This window comes from Cervus canadensis, chromosome 31 (assembly GCF_019320065.1).
Source record: "Cervus canadensis isolate Bull #8, Minnesota chromosome 31, ASM1932006v1, whole genome shotgun sequence".
Classification (NCBI taxonomy): Eukaryota; Metazoa; Chordata; class Mammalia; order Artiodactyla; family Cervidae; genus Cervus; species Cervus canadensis.
In genome coordinates this window covers 17514587-17536358 of record NC_057416.1, presented here as the reverse complement: position 1 = coordinate 17536358, position 21772 = coordinate 17514587, and the positions used below count along the sequence as shown (strand labels likewise).

General features: G+C 38.4%; 1 long non-coding RNA gene across 1 annotated transcript in view; it reads left to right on the top strand.

The window, feature by feature from the left end:
- Nucleotides 1–21772, top strand: part of LOC122432357 — a 160645-nt gene that overhangs the window by 25482 nt on the left and 113391 nt on the right. Inside the window, exon 2 of the long non-coding RNA XR_006266806.1 lies at nt 5028–5205. This is a non-coding gene — a long non-coding RNA (uncharacterized LOC122432357). The remainder of the gene's footprint in view (nt 1–5027; nt 5206–21772) is intronic.

Genomic DNA, 21772 nt, shown 5'->3' with positions numbered 1-21772 from the left:
CAGCACTTTCACAGGGTCATTTTTTACCATTTGAAATAGCTCAACTGGAATTCCATCACCTCCACTCGCTTTGTTTGTAGTGATGTTTGCTAAGGCCCACTTGACTTTGCGTTCCTGGATGTCTGCCTCTAGGTGGCTGGTCACAGCATCGTGATTATCTGGGTCATGAAGACCTTTTTTGTATAGTTTTCTGTGTATTCTTGCCACCTCTTCTTAACATCTTCTGCTTCTGTTAGGTCCATACCATGTCTGTCCTTTATTGTGCCAAACTGTGCCAGATTATTGTCCTTTATCATTATCAAATTAATAGGATACAAAATCAACTTACAAAAATTGGCTGCATCCCTATGTAATAACAATGAACAATTTGAAAAGGAAGTGAAGAAAATAATTTTATTTACAATAGCATCAAATATGAAATACTTAGGAATTAGCCAAGGAGATAAAAGATTTGTACACTGAAAACTACAAAACACTGCTGAAAGAAAATAAAGAAAACACAAAATGGAAAGACTTCTTGTGTTCATGGGTTGAAATATTTGTATTGTTTATGTTCCAGTACTACCTAAAGTGAGTTACAAATTTAATCTATCCTTATCAAATCCCAGTGATTTTTTGCATAAGTTGAAAAATCTGATAAAGAATTAATATCTAGACTATATGGAATACTCCTAAAACTATAACAACAGCAATAATGAAAAATGTGATTCAAAAATTGGCAAATGAACAAAGGGCAATAAGCACATGGAAAGATGCTTAACATCACCACTAAGTATTAGGGTAATGCAAATTAAAACCTGTCTGGGAGAAGAACTTTCTAGACACAAGGAGCTGGTAGAGCAGAGATTACGGTGTAGACATTTGTCTTTTGCATTCCTGAGCAAGCAAGCAGGTCATCGTGGCTGCAGCAGTGAATGAGGGTGGAGTTGTAGGCGAGGAGGTTGGACAGGTGTGGGAGACAGACCGTGGATGGCCTCACAGGCCATCCAGAGGATGCTGTCTTTTATGCTGAGTGGAGAGCCATGTAGAGGGTGTTGAGCAGAGAAGTGATGTGATAAAACTTAATTGTCTCCCCCTTGGCCTTTCCTTGCGGCTCAGCTGGTAAAGAATCCACCTTCAATGTGGGAGACCTGGGTTTGATCCCTGGGTTGGGCAGATCCCCTGGAGAAGGGAAAGGCCACCCATTCCAGTATTCTGGCCTGGAGAATTCCATAGACTGTGTAGTCCATGGGGTCGCAAGCATATACGACTGAGCGACTTTCACTTGAGGCATGTAGGATCATAGTTCCCAGACCAGGGATGGAACCTGAGTCCCCCTGCAGTGCAAGCTCAGAGTCTTAACCACTGGACCACTGGGAAAGTCCCCAAACTAAAGTGATATTTCTGACTGTGGCACCTGGATAGACTGCAGGAGTCAATTGTAGAAGCAGCAAAACTTATTGGAGGCTAGTACAGTATCTGGGTGAGAAATGATGGCTGCTTGAACTAAGCTGTAGCTCTGCAGGTGGTGGCAAAGTCAAGTTCTGATGGTATTTTGAAAGTGGGATCAGCAGATTTTTCCTGAGGAATTGGATATAGTGTATGAGAGGGATAAGAGAATCAAGGATGATGCTCAGGTTTACGGCCTCTTGCATTAATAAAAACCCTTTATATACAGAAATAAAAAAGGAAAATGTGGTAAAAGATGTTACCTTATAACAACAACACCTGTTTTTGTATTGTAATTTCATACCATTGTCATTTGAAAATGCCAGTGGAATAACTCTTTGTCTGAAAAAAAAATTCATCTACAGCTTATGGTTCTCTGGGAGAAGCCTTCATTTTTCACATCAGCTTGCTTCCAGCAGGGGCACACAGCCAAAGAGATGACTCTCATGTCTTGTTCTGCTCAGTCTTTGAGACTGAGAATAAGTGTTTAAAGTATTAATATTTGTTTTTGGTTTTGCTCTGCTTGGAGGAACATCTCATAACTACTCCTGGTGCTCACAATGATGAAAATAATTATTACTAATTGTGTCTTCTATGGACATGCAAGGCATAAATATGTACAAGATACTTAATAATAACAGCATTGTGGTATCTATTCTTACTGTTTCAGAGTTTACCTTAGTTAAGAAATTCTAGCAGGAGCACTACACATTGCATTTTAAATCATTGCAGTAAACGATTATTCTTTTCTTTTTTGGCTTTTAAAAAATTTTATTATTGGTGTTTTTTCATTTCATAACAGATTTTCAATACTTAAAAACTGTGATTATAGTTTTTTTTAACTTTTTATTTTATATTGGAGTATAACTGATTAACAGTGTTTTATTAGTTTCAGGTGTTCAGCAAAGTGATTCAGTTATATATATACATAGATCTATTCTTTTTCAAATTCTTTTCCCATTTAGGTTGTTAAATAATACTGAGCAGAGTTCCCTGTACTATACAGTAGATCCTTGTTGGTAATCCATTTAAAAATATCATTTTCTAACAGATGAAGGATCTAAAGTCCAGAAAGATTACTTAACCTGTTTATGTTTAAATATATACTGAAGAGTGGGACTGGGATTTCTAGACTCCAGACCTGTTTGTCTTCAAAGACAATGTTCTTTTTGATTTGCTGCTGTTCAATCTCAGGGACTTAGATGAATGATGTTATTTGTAGCATGTTAATTCAACAAACATTAATTTAGTGCTTCTGTATGTCAGGAACTCAGTTAGCTTGACATTAGAGGATAAGAAGATTGATTGATTAGTTGATTAAATGACTACTGAATACCCATGATATGCCTGGAGGTGTTCAGGGCTGTAGGAAGACAAAGATGAATGGTCTTTGCTCTTGAGAAAGAATCACTGGTCCTCAGAGGTGCTGGACAGTGATGATTGAATCTTACAAAATAGTAGCAGAAACCTAAATGGATAGGCTTTTGTTTGGGATGGCTGCTCTGATTGATTCAGGCATTTCAGAAATTTATTAACTTCCTACTTTGAATTGGAAAGTCTGCACAATAGTATTTCAAGAATGGTTTGAGACAGGACTATATTTTGCTTTTTTGCATATCATTTTCATTCAAATTCTTATTTTTCTTCAAAACTCATTACTAGATATGTGATGAATAAAGATATAGTATTCAAATCATTTGAGGATCTGAATATATCATTTCACAACACAATTATCGGTACTTAAGAACTCAAGTGTCATCTCTTCAGAGATCTTCCTTGCCTCTATTGTCTAAATTAGACCCACTTTCCAACCACTCGACATCACTTTATACTGTTAAATTTTTTTCATGGCTTTATCACTATCAGATATTATTATTCATATGCCCATTTGTTTACTGCCTGTCTTTTACTACTAGAGTTTCTTGAGAAATTTTTACAGTGATAAAGAAATTTAACTTTACCTAGGTAAATTAGAAAAACTGATTGTAGTGTTAGAATTTTTCAAATGCTTTAATTCTGAACTATTTATCAGGATGTTTGTATACAAACCATAAGAAAGTAGAATACAACAAACACATTGCTCTTATTCAAGTTCAAAGTATTTTCTCAGTTCTGAACTTGTCCCTATCACTTCAGTTTTTAATTTTTAACAAAGGTGTTGTTTTTCTTTTTCTTTTTTTAAAAATATGGAACACTTCACAAACTGCATGTCATCTTTGCACTGCACTGCTAATCCTCATTCCAATTTTAGTATATCTGCTTCCAAAGTGAACACCATTCTTTGTTTTGAGAAAGTACTTGATTGACACAATATAACATTTAAGTGGACAAAGGGTCAATGATCACCAAAAAAATTAAAAGGTATTCCAATTGATATGATTTTCTCTTTAGATTTTTTTCTCTTTAGATTTTTGTCTATATTAAAATATGTTTCATGTGAAAAAAATCATACTTGCATTCATAGATAGTCTAAATTGCTGGAACTAAATTTAACACATATAAATCCATGGTTGATCTAAAGACAGCACAGTGTCAAATAATTATATAAACTCATTAATGTGAATATTTGCCACAAATTAAAACATGAACAAAATTGTAAGGAAATAGAGGAGGCAGATGTAAAGATCTAGAGGAAGAATGTCTCAGACAGAGGAAAAGGCAAGGACTGAAGTTTGAAGGGTGGTTAAGAGTGGAGGATGTGTGAAATACCCATAGAATGCCAGAGGAGAGAAAAATGTAAAGGTGGGCAAGAACTAATCATGTGGGGCTCTATGGGACAGAGTAAGGAGTTTGCTTTTTATCCAAGATAACTGCCAAGATAGTGGAGGGCTTAAGCAATGAATGACATGATCTGATTTATGATTTAAAAATATCACTGTGGTCCCTTGGTGGAAAAGGGATTATATGAGGGTAAGAATTAAAACAGGAAATTCAGTTAAGAGGCAATTATAATAGTTTAAGAAACAGATAATTAGGACTAAGATTGTGTTACTGCAACAGAGAGGAAAAAGGTCGGTTCAACTGATGGGCTGGTTGTGGGGAATGGAGAGAAAAGGATGGGACTGCTAGACTTTGGGCCCGAACAACTGGGTGGAGAGTCCCATTTACTTGGATTGAAAGTCAAGAGTCTTGTTTTGGATGTGTTAAGCTTCACAGGCCTATTATTTAGGGAGTGGTACTGAGAAGTTCTACCCTACTGGCCTGCCCAGAAAGACACCACCTAGCCCAACCTCTGTTGCAAAAAGGCAAGTCTGCCTGTCTAAGCTCCCAGCAAGGGCAGCCAGGACAAAGGAAGCACTGAGCCAGACCACCAGACCTCACTTTCCTGATGAGGACGTGTGTACATGCTCAGTTGCTAAGTCCTGTCCGACTCTTTGCGACTCCATGAACTGTAGCCTGCCAGGCTTCTCTGTCCATGGGGTTTTCTGGGCAAAATGCTGAAGTGGCTTGCCATTCCCTTTTCCAAGAGATCTTCCTGACCCAGGAATCAAACGCGCGTCTCCTGTTTGGCAGGTGGATTCTTTACCACTAACACCCCCTGGCAAGAAAATGCCCTTAAAAGGGGATATTTTGTATCCACTTCCTCTCTTTTCCTACAGGATGGAAGGTGGATGTTGCAGGGAGACTGTTCTGACCATGTGGCTTGATTAGAATTCCCTGAGAGATGTCAGAACAATGAGGCAGATGGCATCCGAGGCCCGGGATGACTTTGTGGAGTGGAGCCACCCACCTGCTCCGAACCACCTATCCACTTCCAGAAAGCGATGTGAAAGAGAAGTAAGTTTTCCCTTGTTTGATTCCTTAATACCACTTAATGTTTCCCAAGTTTGGGTTCTGAAAATATGCTAGTTGCCTTCTAGTCTGATTAGGCCATATCATGAGATCACATCAACCACCATTTAGGAACCTAAAGCATTCCTGGCCAAGACTAAGGTACATTTTGAAAATGTGGAAAATGCTGTATTGTTAAGTTCAGTTTTCTCCTGAGTTCATTACTACCTGAGGGACTACTCAAGGTTTGTTAATAAATCCATAGGTATTAGAATGAAAAAAAAAAAAAAACGACTGAAGAGTAACAGAATTCTCTTTATGTTTTCAGCCACATGACAGGTGCCATTTGTCCCAAATAGCCTTCTGCTTCTGTTCAGGAGATGACTGTATTAGCATTTCTTTAATTTTGGAGTGAATCCTGAACTCTCCATCTTGTTTCAAGTACAAGGAGGTGAACAGGCCACATAACAAAATGGTTTCATCTCCATGGCAGGGGCTTGGATTCCCTTCTTTCACCTGCAGACTGAGCAGATTAGCTTCTCCATCATTCTGCCAGTCCAGGGAATCACAGGTCGAAAGTTCCCCTGCACTATAGCAGTTTAGCAGCCTTTTATTCAGCTGGATGAGGAATGTAGCCTTAGTGAAGACTGTAAAAAGCAGTAATGCAAAGTGTCTCATCTCTTTAATGGAGTGGTGTTAATCGTATTTCTGGCTTTTAAAATGCTGTTGGGGGAAACACATTTTTGTTTGTTTCACATACAACATATTTCATGCAACTCAGTAAGAAAAAAAACACCACTCCTATTTTTATAGATGCTTCCATTTGCTTTGTTAGTTCAAGTTGTATCTTTGTCTAGCAACTTCTGTGGTTCTTAGCAAGTATGCTAATTACATAGCTTTGCTAACAAGTTAATGGTTAATGCATTCTATTAACCACTGCAACTATAAAAATGCAGGTTTTCTTCTTACTACTGTGCAGTTTTTTTCCCTAATCATTTCCTTACAGGAGGCCTACAAGTTTCAGTGGGGTCAAATGCAGGTAAAATTAATTTTAATAATATATTTAATTTAGTTCCATGTAACAAAAATATTTTGGGCAACTCCAGAAGATTGTGAAGGACAGGGAAGCCTGGCATGCTGCAGTCCATGGGGTCATGAAGAGCTGGACATGACTTGGCGACTGAGCAAGAATCAAAAATATTATCATTTAAACATGTAATAAGTTAAAAATTTTAATGAAGTATTTTGCATTGTTCTTTTATACTAAGTTTTTGAAATCCAGGTTGTATCTTGCACTTCTAGCATAATTCAGTTTCAACTAGCCCATTTCAAGTGTCCGGTGGCAGCTGTATTGGGCAGCACAGCTCTGCTCACTGAGATGACTGGGATTCAAGAAGAGATGACGTTATTATAAAGATCTTAAACCCTGTATTGTTCTCTGTCTCTCTCTCTCTGTCTGTCTCATTCCGTGAGAAATATGCACACACATAAGCTATTGTCAAAACTCTCAGCCTCACTGCCAGACCCATCTGACTTGATTCTGTGAGAAGGGCTATATGGTGTGGTGCTTCATGTTATGAACTAAGTTCACCTTGGGTTTCTCCTAAGAAACTGTTGAATCTGAAATACAAAATGTGATCCAGCAAAATGCCATTATACTCACATGCTCAGCCCCTTTGAAAAACCTCAGATTACAACAGAGGAGGAGTGACACTTTGTTGTTACAACTTTTTGCCAGCTCTAATGACTGTTTTATTTACAGCCGGTGATGATGCTTTTATCATTTTATTACATTTTGTATAATAGGATGGGCCAGTCCATATGGGTAGGGGTTGATGTGAGAGGATTATCATTACAATTTCAGCACATGTTTTTAACAGTGCCATGTTATGCATTTTGAGTCAATGCTTGAAACCATATGACATTAGGAATGTATAAAGAAAAAGAAATAGGTGAGGGAGATGAAGAGGTATAAGTTTCCATTTACAAAATGAGTCATGGGGATGAAAAGTACAGCATGTAATAATAATGTAACATTTGTGTGACATGGTAACTAGACATGTTGTGGTGATCATTTTGTCATATATAGAAATATTGAATCCCTATGTTGTGTACCAGGAACTAATATAGTGTTGTAGGTCAATTACTTCAAAACAAACAAACAAACAAACATAGAAAAAGAGATCACATTTGTGATTACCAGAGGCAGGAAGTAGGGAAGGGGGAACTGGATGAGGGTGGATAAAACATACAAACTTCCAGCTATAAGATAAATATTAGGAATGTAATATACAACATGATTGTCATAATTAGCAAGAAAGTTGTTATATATGAAAGTTGTCAAGAGAGTTAATCCTAAGAGTTCCATCTTAGGGAAACAAGGAAAAATATTTTTTCTTTTTTTCTTAATATTTTACATCTATATATGTTCACTAAACTAATTGTGATAATCATTTCATGATGTATGTAAGACAAATCATTGTACTATATGTGAAAGTGAAAGTCGCTCAGTTGCATCCAACTCTTTGTGACCCCATGGACTGTAGTCCATGGAATTCTCCAGGCCAGCATACTGGAGTAGGTAACCTTTCCCTTCTCCAGGGGATCTTTCCAACCCAGGGATGGAATCCAGGTCTCCTGCATTGCAGGCAGATTCTTTACCAGTTGAGCCACAAGGGAAGCCCTGTACACCTTTAACTTATATAGCGCTGTACATAAATTGGTGGGCTTCCCAGGTGGCGCTAGTGGTAAAGAACTTGCCTGCAAATGCAGGAGACGCAGGAGACGCGGGTTTGATCCCTGAGTTGGGAAGATCCCCTGGAGGAAGACATGGCAACCCACTCCAGTATTCCTGCCTGGAAAATCCCATGGACAGAGGAGCCTGAGAGACTATAGTCCATGCAGTCTCAAAGAGTCGGACATGACTGAAGTGACTTAGCACATAAGTGAATTACATCTCAATAAAACTGCGGGAGGGGGCAGAAAACGAAAAAGAACTTCTTCCAAGACAACTCATGTGATACCTATCAATATAATATTGCTTCTTTTCATTTGAATTATTTATTTAAGCATATAATTAAGGGAGGATGCGACCATATAATTGATGCCTTCATTAATGCTCTTTCTGTATTTGTATCTTTAAATCTGGCCTATGCTAGTGAAGTCTTTTAGAAATAGTCTTGTAGACCAACAGATGATGGTATGGCTCCTAGATTTGCCAATAGCTGGGGCAAATTCATCTGGTTTCTCTAGAACTTCACATTCTCATCTGCAATGAAAAGCACTCAGGTGAGGATAAACATGTACGAAAGTATCTAGCATAGTCGGGGACATGCAGTCAGCTCGTGTTTTCTTTTCCACTCCCAGAATCCCAGGTACTGGTACCTAGTTCTACTTTAGCTCTTTTCAGAAGTAGTAGTATGAAGTCATAATGTGCAGTTTTAGGGGCATTAAGAATAGTGTCAGGGAGATAAAGGCATCTTTATATTTTTTATAGACCACTGGGGTCAACTAGGTTTAAAATCCACTGGGCAAAATTTTGCAAGCTATCTTAATTACTTTAATGTTATAAAAGCATGTAATCTTGTACTTCTGATGTCTGGGTAATTAAACTTTGAACACCAGTGACTTCTAATCTTCCATAGTTTCATAATCTTGCATTTGTTTCACTGAAGATTGGTCATTACTCATCTCCACCTTTCTGCTTCAATTGAAATCATCTTCACTGAGGCCAGGAGGGGACAGGATGGCTTTGATTATAAATTACTATAAAAACAACTTTTATGTGTTGAGCTGCATGGAATTTTTATTTGCTCACTGAATTTTATTTTATGGTTAAAGAAGGTAAATAACAAGGCAATTGTACTTAGCAGATGAAAAGACACATATGAAAATGATAAATTTAGCTGTGGCTACCTCTGACCTAATATAACAATCATCTCAGTTTCTAAAGCCTAATTATGTTTCATAGAAACTTTTAACTTTGCTGATACAACTCAAGAAGAATCCAAATAACTCCTTAAGTTTCCCCAAAATACAGCAACTTTATTAACCATTGTTTATTAATTGCTTTTTTAGGTTAAGAAAAATGGTAAAGGAAGTTTTAAAATTTTAAGTCATTAAAATAAAATGGAATTTGACATTTAAATACTTTACCCTTATAACTTATGGGCCACTTTGTGCATTACATAAGTTTTCTGGGGTTTTTGAAACATCTTTAAACAGAAGTTAGTTCTTTTAAGTTTATTTTTCCAGGAAACCTTGCTAGCCAGTGAGAAATAGTTTATTCACTTGGTATACATGTGTGTGCTCAGTTGCTCAGTCATGTCTGACTCTTTGCAAGTCCATGGACTACAGCCCACCAGGCTTCTCTGTCCATGGGATTTCTTAGGTAATTTCTGGTGTTTTCTCCATGGGATTTCTGGAGTGGGTTGCCATTTCCTACTTTCTGGGGTCTCTCTGACCCAGGGATCAAAACTGCGTCTCCTGCACTGGCAGGCAGACTCATTACATACGCTACCTGGGACACGTACAAGTACTGAATGTTAAATGTTTGTTTTGGAAAGATAAAAAAGGCTTGAATGCATCAATTGCTCTTCAGTTTAACATTTTAAACATACTGTTAAAACAAATTGTCCAAACATACTATGATTTTCAAAATTATAACAAAATTATGTCATGTCAATATAATTCTCATAAAATATTGATATGTGTGTAGATTGTGTGTAGTATATAATATATAAGCATATATTATATATCATGTAGTGATATATATTTTATTATATAAAATGTAATATTTTACAGGAACTTCTTTCTCAAGCAGAATGCATTTTTTGTTGAGAGTTTATATAAACTCTACCCTTTGATTATTATTTACCTTTAAGAAATGATATAGCCCTTTGGACAAATAAATCTGGACAAAATTTTCCCTTCTGTTTTCCACTGAGCTGGTTTAGTTGAAAGCATTTAATTTTTTAAACTGACACAGATATTTTAGCATGGATTTTATCTTGATTTAACCCAAGTTGGGGATTCTTCTTTACTTTGGAGTTGGGAATTGAGCCTCAAGAATGATCTTATCTGATTGGAAAAGTTGTCAAAAGCAAATGTATCAGCAAGAATGGCAAAACAGGGGGTTGTGTTTGGGGCAGATGCTCAGTCACCTGGCTGTTGCACTCTAGGGACGCTTGACGAGTCCAGCTGTCATGCAACAGAGCCAGGGTCATGTCCAGGAACGCTTGACTGAGTTAAAAACCTCAGTCAAAACCCAAAACAAACCAGAAACAAGTACATCAGACTCATGCATAATATCTGCGACACCTGCCTGACAGATCACTGCCTGGAACATGCTAACATGTCAGTTAGGTCAGTTAAAGGTAAATATCACCAGGGTGCATTGTCCCTGCCTCTTTCATTCCTGCTTTAATGACCTGGCCTGCCCATTCACCTCCTTCCAGGAATCTACAAGATCCTGTCCTGGGCATTAGGCTCTGTTCTGGAGTCTTTCCCAAATTGCCCTGACATTTGCTTTCATGGTTCAATGTTCCCCTTCCCTGGTCATTTCATCACCTGGTTTAGCTTTAGTGTAAAGAATACAGGGGCTTCCCTGGTGGCTCAGTGGTAGAGAATCCACTTGCCAATGCAGGAGACTCAGGTTTGATCCCTGGGTCGGGAATATTCCCTGGAGGAAGAAGTGGCAACCCATTCCAGTATTCTTGCCTGGGAAATCCCATGGACAGGGGAGCATGGTGGGCTACAGTCCATGGGGTTGCAAAGAGTCAGACATGACTGAGCAACTAAACAATACCACTAACAAAGAACTCAGAATTTAGGTCAAGGAAATGGCAACCCTCTCTAGTATACTTGCCTGGAAAATTCCAAGGACGGAGGAGCCTGGCTGGCTACAGTCCATGGGGTTGCAAAGAGCTGGACATGACTGAGCACACATGCTTTTAGATAACAGCTACCACTAGGGTAAATTCTTTAACTTCTCTGTGCTTCAACTCCTTCATCTCTGAAACAGTTTATTACGTTAACTAGTTAAAATCCCAAGCCTTGCTAGGAAGGTTTATAGATCATGAGTCTTTTTATTTGCAAGGAGTAGGGAAGAAAGGAAAAAGCAGAGAGAATTTAAAGATAAAGGGATGAACTTGTTTAGATGACAATTATGTTGTTTGCTTTGAAATTGTTTATTTTATTCATTCATTGTAGAAATTCTTGTTGGTTAGCTCCAGCTGTTTACCAGATACAGTGCTAGGCTCTGGGTCTAAACAAACAGAGCACACAGCTCCATGGACTCCTGTTTTCATGGGGAGGGGAGTAGTGAGAAACATAAGACCAAATAGGCATAAATTGGAAGCATTATGAGTTATATGTCAGCAAGGGGAAGGCGTCCACAGAAGTACAGCGTTCTGTCTGTGACATGGAAAGTTGTCATAGAGGAGGAGATATTTGCCCTGAATTTTGCCAGGGTAAGGCTCTTCCTAGACTGGAAATGGTGGCGGCTGGCCCAGGAAAGGCTTGTATGATCAGTAGGGCTTCTAGGAACAGAGATAGACAAGGGATGGAGAAATCGAGGGAGACTAGGGTAGTACAAAGCAGGAGGATGCTGCAAAGGATTTGCTTCCAGCAGCACTCTTGTTGCACTAGTTGGCTGCAGTAAACTGTCTAGTGAGGACCTATCTATTGCCTCCTAGTACCCCGTTCTGTGCTAGGTGCTGGCAGGCACGTTTTAATAACTAACTTGAGAATGGCTTTTAGAATCAAAACTTAAAATGTGCTTTTCTCATTATAATTAGCAAAAATTTTGTGTGTATTTTGGTTTGTATTTGAAATGATGAGAAATATGTGGTGTTTCAATGTCTTATGAGGTTGAAAAGATGAAACAAAGATGATGAGATTTTTTTGTGGTTGTTGTTCAGTTGCTTGGTTGTTGTCCAACTCTTGTGTCCCCGTGGACTGCAGCACGCCAGGCTTTCCTGTCCTTCATTATCTCCTAGAGTTTGCTCAAATGTCCATTGAGTTGGTGATGCTATCCAACCATCTCATCCTCTGTCGCCCCATTCTCCTCCTGCCCTCAATCTCTCCCAGCATCAGGGTCTTTTCCAATGAGTCGGCTCTTTGCACAGGACATGGAAGGTGGCCAAAGTATTGGAGCTTCAGCATCAGTCCTTCCAATGAATATTCGGGACTGATTGCTTTTAGGATTGACTGGTTTGATCTCCTTGCTGTCCAGGAAACTCTCAAGAGTCTTCTCCAGTACCACGATTCAAAACCTTAAATTCTTTGGCTCCCAGCCTTCTTCATGGCCCAACTCTCACATCTGTACATGACTACGGCAACAACACTATCTTTCACTATAAGGACCTTTGTTGGAAAAGTGATTTTTAATCTGCTTTTTAATATGCTATCTAGGTTTGTCACAGCTTTTCTTCCAAGGAGCAAGTGTCTTTAATTTCATGACTGCAGTCACCATCTGCAGTGATCTTTACCATCCAGTGTTTGTATTCTTGTCCTATGTAGAGTAAGCTAAGGTTTTTTTCGACATTCAGTTCAGTTTAGTTCAGTTGCTCAGTCATGTCCAACACTTTGCGACCCCGTGGACTGCAGCATGCCAGGCCTCCCTGTCCATCACCAACTCCTGGAGCTTGCTCAAACTCATGTCCATCAAGTTGGTGATGCAATCCAACCATCTCATCTTCTGTCATCCCCTTCTCCTCCTATTTGGGCATTAATCATACATAATTCCTATAGCATTTCATTTTCATTAAGCTGGCAAGAGTTATCTCTCATCATTTTTTCGAAGCATCAGATTTTAAAATCATTTTTTCCCTCTGTAAGTCCCCTAAAATTGTTTTGATTTGTATTTTATTACATATGGAAATGTTAAAAGGAGCCTTGTTAAAAAGGTTTATTTCCTTAGACATTTAAAAAAATTCCCTTTTGTTTTAAAATGATGACTCTGTATATAGTAGCTATATTTCCCACTGAATGCACACTGGTTGTGCAGGTTGCATAATTTTGCCATCCTAAGGGTTAATAAAAACATTAAATAACTTGCATCTGGGAAACACTGATTTAACAGATAATTGCTTATTCGCATTTCTGCTGGACATGTTAAGTTTCATGCTGCAAAATGAAAACAGATGAGCAAATCAGAGGCCCTGGGTTACACAACCGATGTGAGTGAAAATGTAAGCAGCATCAATAAAATCTGGAGGTCACAGTAGAGAGATGGTATCTATTAATTGGGAATTCATAACAAGGGAATGAGCTTCCCAGGTGGCACTAGCAGTAAAGAACCCACTTGCAAATGCAGAAGACTTAAGAGACATGGGTTCCATCCCTGGGTTGGGAAGATCCCCTGGAGGAGGGCATGGCAACCCACTCCAATATTCTTGCCTGGCGAATCCCATGGACAGAGGAGCTTGGCAGGCTACAGTCAATGGGGTCGCAAAGAGTTGGACACGGCTGAAGCAACTTAGCATGCACAACAAGAGGATAGAGGACATCTGCAAAGGAAACTTCAATTGGCAAATAACAGGAACTGAGGGGTAAAGCATGTTAAGTAGTGGAATTCTAGCCAGTCAGGTAATCGAAGAACATGTGAAATATCTATTGAGAGATTTTCACAGGAGGAGACCATTACAAAAAGTTTGTTTTGTTTTTTTTGGCTTTGGATACAATTTTACTTATGCAGAAAGATCACCTATGATTTTTCCAACCCTCCTTATCTCTTTTAAGTACTGTACTGCCAGTAGAGTGGTATAAGTAGAAAAGCCGGAATCCTGGCTTTTAATAGATTTCCATCCCAACCGATGTCCTTCAACTAAATTAAAAATAGCTTTTAATTTTTTTATTCAGATCTACTTTCTAAGTCGTACTCCACTCCGTGATCTCCTTGCCTAATTGTTCACTTCATCAATATTTACCAATTTTTCTGAATTTTAGGTATCTAATTTTGTATTTCCATGTTTTCATCTGAATTTCTTTCAGATTTTAATTTTCTCTAATTCCCACATAGTATAAATTTGCAAGAGAAATAAATCAATATTTGATAAAGATCTTAAATTGCATCTTTATTTCAACTCTCCTCAGAAAGGATTTGAGAGGTTTTAAAAGAATGAAAAAAAAAACAAACCCCAAGTCATAAAAAGTGTGGAAAATTAGAATCAAATACTACTTTTGCAGAGGCCTGCTAAAAATTTTGTCTGACTTTTTAACAGGTGTAACAGCAAATTGGTTTAATATAATAGGTGGTCAATAAATGTTCGCCAAGTGAACGTGAGTTAGAAGATGAGGGAATGATGATTTTTTTAAATATAATTTTCTTCCATTTTGCTTGGCCTCCTAGCAAGGAATCAGGTAAGGTAGGTGAAAAGGGAGACACAAGGTTAGAGGCTGACAGCAAGAGTTAGAGGCATTTCTCTAAGAGCTCTCATCACAAGGAAAAATTTTTTTCGTTTTCTTTTATTTTGTATACATATGAGCTGATGGATAGTCACTAAACCTATTCTGGCAATCATTTTATGATGTACATAAGTCAAACCATTTTGCTCTGTATCTTGAATTTATGCAGTGCTGTATGTTAATTATATCTTAATAAAACTGGGAGGAAATATAGGAATAAGGGGATTTAAAGTGCTTGGGTGGGCAGCACTGATTGTACTGTTAAGGTTCTACACTGAGTCTCTGGATTCTGGAGGAAGTTTCAGAATGAGATTCTGAGCAAGGAAGACCTTGTTGGTAATCCTTCACTTGCAAGGTAAGCAAAGTTTAACAGGTTACTAACCTCTTGTGGCTCAGCTGGTAAAGAATCTGCCTGCTATGCAGGAGACCTGAGTTCTATCCCTGGGTTGGAAAGATCCCCCGGAGAAAGGAAAGGCTACCCACTCCAGTATTCTGGCCTGGAGAATTCCATGGACTGTATAGTCTATGGGGTTACAAAGAGTCAGTTACGACTGAGTGACTTTCATTTTCCACATCTGGGATATACTTAGTTTCCAAAACTGGGATATACTTAGTTCACAGTATGATTATGAAAGTCAATTGAGTTAAGAAATTTGGAAGCATCTTTGAAGACTTCAAGTTAAAAATATTGTAGTTAATAAAATCTCAAAATTAAGCACCTTTGCTTACTTTATAAGAATAATTTCACAAATGGATCCCAAACACAAAATGAAGGGCCACCTTTTATATTAATAGAAGAAAAAGCTTTATATTTTGTTTGAATCAGAATCAGTTCCAGGTAACCTTAAGCAGCTCTGCATAAATAAAACTGAACCAAAAAATATTTCTTATGAGAAAAAGATTGGGGAAAATTAATCCGCACAAAGTTGGTGAGTTTGTTTACAGAGTGTGTGTTAGTCACAAGAAAGCTGACACATTGATTTACAGCTTAAGTGAGAACATTCAATTTCTCATTAAAAGCATGTTCTAGGGCCCAACAAACAAATACTATCTCCTGTGACAAATATTTTTTTCTAAACCTTGTGGTTATCATGAAACCATATCACATGGGAGCTGAGACTCATGGGTAAACATTGTTTGACTTCTTGCCTGGGAGAAGAAAACAAAAATGAGAAAAAAATAAAACATACACACCGAGGAAACTAGAATTGAAAGAGACACGTGTATCCCAGTGTTCATCGCAGTACTGTTTACAATAGCCAGGACACAGAAGCAACCTAGATGTCCATTGGCAGATGAATGGATAAGAAAGCTGTGGTACATATACACAATGGAATATTACTGAGCCATTAAAAAGAATGCATTTGAATCAGTTCTAATGAGATGGATGAAGCTGGAGCCTATTATACAGAGTGAAGTGTGTTGGAAAGAAAAACACCAGTACAGTATACTAATGCATATATATAGAATTTAGAAAGATGGTAATGATGGCCTTCTATGCGAGACAGCAAAAGAGACACAGATGTAAAGAACAGTCTTTTGGACTCTGTGGGAGAAGACGAGGGTAGGATGATCTGAGAGGGTAGTGTTGAAACGTGTATATTAATATGTGAAGCAGATCGCCAGTCCAGGTTTGATGCATGAGACAGGATGCTCAGGGCTGGTGCACTGGGATGACCCTGGGGGATGGCATGGGGAGGGAGGTGGGGGGGTGGTTCTGGATGGGGAACACATGTGTGCCCATGGCTGATTCATGTAGATGTATGGCAAAAACCACTACAATATTGTAAAGTAACTAGCCTCCAATTAAATAAATTAATTTAAAAAAATAACAACAGCAGCAGCAATAAAACAAGCTACATTCATTTCTCTTTCCTGAGTGAGAGTAACATAAAAAAGAATTGTATTTATGAGAAAAAAGAAAGTGTGTATAGATCCAAACTTAAAGTAGGTCTTTGACCTCCAACAGTTCATAAATCATCAGAAAAGTGTCTTCAACCTTCTCTCTTTTATCTTGCTGAGAAGAACTATGACCTGCACACTGCTTGAATCCTCAAAGTAATTATGGTCAGAATAATTATTTCCTTTTTAGTTTTCCCATCAAATATCATTGCAATATGTAGTCTTCTTTTTACTTAATCTAAAACATTCAAAATATCGAGACATAATTCTAATGCCACACTTGTCATGTATCTTTTACACCTTTTACAGTAAAAACTAGCAGTGCAGTAGACACTTTTTGATACCTAGTAACTGAAAGTGTTCAATAAATCTGTTGAATAGAATGTGAAATTGAATGGTGAAGTGAGCTTGGTAGACTTATTATTCTTACTCTTTTTAAAAAAGACATCAATTTGTTGCATGTTTTTAGAAAGTTACTTTCAATCCCATTCAATTTAATAATATTAAGCCCCTCCTGGCAGATAGGACTTTCAAAGTATTATAGAGGACAGTAAAGATGTTTGGACACAGCTCTATATTCAAGTAGCTTTCAGACTAATCAGTGAAAAAAAAAAAACCTGAATGTATGAAACAGGGGCTACACTTAGAGACCATTATGTCTGTAGAACCTCACAATGGGGAGTAAACTTAAAATCAGTGACAATGATATGCACACATTTGTCAAACTCACTGACACCCTACCAGCATTTTGAAAAAGTGAAAGTAAAAGTTAGTCATGTCCGACTCTTTGTGACCACAGTCCATGGAATTCTCTGGGCCAGAGTACTTGGGGTGGGAAAACTTTCCCTTCTCCAGGGGATCCTCCCAACCCAGGGATCCAACTCAGGTCTTTCACGTTGCAGGCAGATTCTTTACCAAATGAGCCACCAGGGAAGCCCAAAAATACTGGAGTGGGTAGCCTACCCCTTCTCCAGTCGATTTTCCCAACCCAGGAATCAAACAGGGGTCTCCTGCATAGCAGATGGATTCTTTACCAGCTGAGCAGTTTGAAAAGACTTTATTAATTGAGGAGATATTAAACAGCAACAATAAATCTATATAGTAGATTGATAACTGAAGGAAAGTTAAAATAGAATTTTTTCAGATGGAAAGATTCCTTCAGATCATATATTCCAGTGCTTTAATTTAAAGATAAAGAACTAAGGCACAGAGAGAGTCATAACTACCCTAAGGTCACACAGCACATCATAGACATTGGAGAAAAGTGCTTTAGTCCCCCTTTGTGTCCAGAAAGATATGATATTTCTTCTAGAAGGAAATGGGAAGGGATGGCGGTGGCACCCATGTGACCATGTCTTAGGTAGTGTGATCATTTTAACAACTTTAATTCTTCTAGTCTATGAACAAGGAATATCTTTCCATTTATTTGTGTTGTTTTGTTAATTTCTTTCATCAAAGTCTAATAGTTTTCAGAGCACTGGCCTTTCACCTCCTTGGTTAAGTTTTACCTGCTAGGTATCATCTCCTAGGTATTTTATTCTTTATGATGTGATTGTAAATGTAATTGTGTAAGTGATTGTAAAGGCATTTTCTATGTGTGGTATTATGTCATCTGCAAATAATGAAAGTTTCACTTCTTTCCCTCTAATTTGGGTGCTTTTTATTATGTATTTTTGTCTCATTTCTGTGGTTTTTGCTATTTCTGATAAGATGTCAATAATATTAATAACTCTAGGTTCATTTGTGTATAATATGGTTTTTCCTCTGGTTGCTTTAGGATTTTTTTCTTATCACTGAAGTAAAGTGAGAGAATGTGCCTTTTTGGGAGAGGATGTGTTTATCTTTTCAAATAAGCTTTTTACTAAAGTATAGTATGCATGCATAAAAGTAAACAAGTCAAATGTATACAGATGGATGAATCATCACAAATTGAACATGGCCATATAAATACAAGGGATTCCCTGGTGGCTCAGCTGGTAAAGAATCTGCCTGCAATGTGGGAGACTTGGGTTTGATCCCTGGGTTGGGAAAATCCCTTGGGAAGATTTCCCTGGAGAAAGGAAAGGCTACCCACTCCAGTGTTCTGGCCTGGAGAATTCCATGGTCTCTATAGTCCATGGGGTTGCAAAGAGTCAGAAACAACTGAGCGACTTTCACTTCCATATAAGTTCAATCCAAATCAAAACATAAAGCATTACCCGAACTATAAAAGCCCTTTGAAGACCTTCCTGGTTACTGCTCTTAGCATCTACCTCAAAGAAACTACTCTCCTGATTCCATACACGGTAGAATTTCAAATAATTGAAATTATACCATGCATTTTATTTGTGGCTGGATTCTTTTGCTCTCCATTATATTTGTGAGATTTAATACATCTTGCTGCTTATAGAAATAGTTCTTTATATTTATTGCTGTTGTGCAAATATTCCCACACAGTTATCTCTTTATTGGATTGATGGACATTTCAATTCCTTTGATTTTTTACTTTTTAAAAATAATGCTGCTATTAACACTCAGGTACATGACTTTTGGTGTACAAATGTAAAAGCATGTATTCATTTTTGTTGAGTCTGTCCTTAGAATTGAAATTGCTGCACCATAAGATATGAAAAGATTCAGTTTTCATATGAACCAATAGTACTGCATCACAAAATGGTTTGTACTAATTTGATTTTCACCAGATGTATATGAGTATTCTAGTTACTCCACATCCTTGTAAACACTTGATACTTTCTTTAAGTTTTTGTTATTTTGGTAGATGTGTAATAGTATCCCAATGTTTTCCTATATTTCTGTGAAGACTAATGAAAGGGAATCTCACTCTAGTCTTTTTTTAAATTTTGAACTCCTAGTCTCCCCAGATCATATCTAGGGAGTGACTATCCCTAGATAAAATGGGTGACTATCCCATTTTAGTCACCTTGAGTTACTGTGGTAATATATGAATCCATCCATCCATATATATATATATATGTATATATATACATTATTGTGGCAAAATTTTTAAAAGTTTAAACCAGGTATAGATACTGCAATCACTGCTCACAGTTCTAAGCTCACAGAGGAAGCTTTCTTCCTCTCAGCTTCCTTTTTATTTCTTGCAAGCTATCCCCAAGCTGCTTGAATACATTTTTTTTTTCATGTCTAGGAAGAGCAGGCAGCAAGGAAAGAGGGCCGTGTACTAATACGGGTGAGACCATCCTGACTCAAAAGGGTTGCTGAGCAGACACCAGCAGTGTCTTTGCTGGTGGCTCTGGGCCGTTGTCTACTCATGGTCTGGTCCCTGGAAATGCAGGTATAGGCAGCTGAGACTTGGTCTTTTTTCAGGAAATCAGTGGTCTGTAGTGGAAAGCAGGTACCGCTTTCATAGCCTTATAGAAGGTATAGCTCTGTTGCTCCCACCAATAGGCAGTTCTATTTGTAGATTCTCCATGAAAGTCCAATCACCTTACTTGAAACCCTTTGATGAGGGAGATTATTTGGCCGCCTGTGATCTTGCTGTCTTCTGTGGCTATTCTGGGCCCACGAATGGCCTGAGAATCTCTGACACACCAGTCTTTACTCTTTGAGACTGTCATATCCAAATTTCATAGACTTTTTGAGCGTGTTGGCCTTACACTTCCTACCTTTCTTATAATCACTCAGATTGAAGGAAGCATAAGAGGGCTAGTCTCTGGTTTTCTGAATAGTCTCTTTTGAACTCTTTTTGTCCCTTATTACATCCTTTTTTGGTGGGCAAAAGTATCCAAACCAATCCTGTCTGGTCCTGATAGAGTTTGGGAGAGTCTGGTACTAGGAATATAGCTCTCTTTCAACTTGGCAGTTAAAAATATCATCCCTTTGATGTGACATATGAATCGTCTCCATGATATTCCTATACTCTAGCTCAGTCCCTAGACTTGGGGCTGGGAAGGGGCGAGTAGTTACTCTGAACTCCTGCCTTAACTGTGGCTCACTTTTGGTCCTTCAAAGTGTCTATCTCGTAACTTTTCCATTTTCGTTTCTATTGCCAAGTACCTGATTTCTATAGGTTACCAGTTTAAATCGTTAAAAAGAGAATCCCTCTGGTTTATCTTGTTCCTGTTTGTGCAGAAGTTTATTTTATTTTTGGCTATGCTGTGTCTTTGTTGCTGTGTGTGGGCTTTCTCTAGTTGCCGTGATTGCGGGCTAGTCTTCACTGTGGTATGTGAGCTTCTCATTGCGGTGACTTCTCTTGTTGTGGAGCACGGGCTCTAGGCATGTCGGCCCAGTAGTTGCGGCTCATGGGCTCTAGGGTGTGGGCTCAGAGTTGGGGTGCACAGGCTTAGCTGCTCCACGACATGTGGGATCTTCCTGGACCAGGAATAGAACTCTTGTCCCCGGCATTGACAGGTGGATTCTCAACCACCCAACCAGCAGGCAAGTCCCAATGCAGAACTTTTAAAGTCAGGCCCTCTCCTAAGTGGCAACTCTATGGATTGGCCTAACTGTGTTCTATTCAACTGGTAGCCCACAAAGAAGCTAGGACAAGTGTCAAGGGGAATTTCCGATGCTCCAGAATCATTGTTTTGCTCTGACCAGCCATATGTGGAATGTGTCTTTTGTGCAGTATTTCTGGTTATATGGATGAATTTGCAGTGCCTTGTGCATCTTCTGACCAATAGCCCAAGAATGCAAAATCCTGGGGTTAGGAGTGCGGTGTGTGGCACTGACTCGGTGTTTCTCTGTGTAAGACTATGAAAAATGCAGCCAAGAAAACTGGATGTTACTACTTTCATTTGTTTCAGGATAGGCCTGCCTGGGTGATCAAAACAGATGGAAAAGAGGCATATGGGGCAATAATCCTGTTCCTTCGCCTCCTGGCGAGTCAAGCCTTACATCGAGAGAGCTAATATCTCACTACCCTCCTTCCCTGTTTTCTCTCATGCTGAGGTCAGCTAGAGTTTACCAGAGATGTTCCTATGTATATTACCTCTGTTCTTGGATAGGCTTATATCTCGGTGTCAGACAACATTATAACTTTAATGTTCAGCAGCTGGTTAAGAATTTTTTTTTTTATTAACTTGATAATGCTCATCTTGATGTCTTTTCTCAGCACTGTCAGAGATTGCTTGCACCGCCTTTTATCTTTTGACTATTTATGAGCATCCTGGATATTTAGCCACATGTTCTACATGGATTTTTTGATAGGAATTTAAGCTTGACGTTATTATGATCACAAGCATAAACAAGTGTATAAGGATGTTGTGATGAGTTGCACGGCTGCTGTTATTCGTGTGTGTGT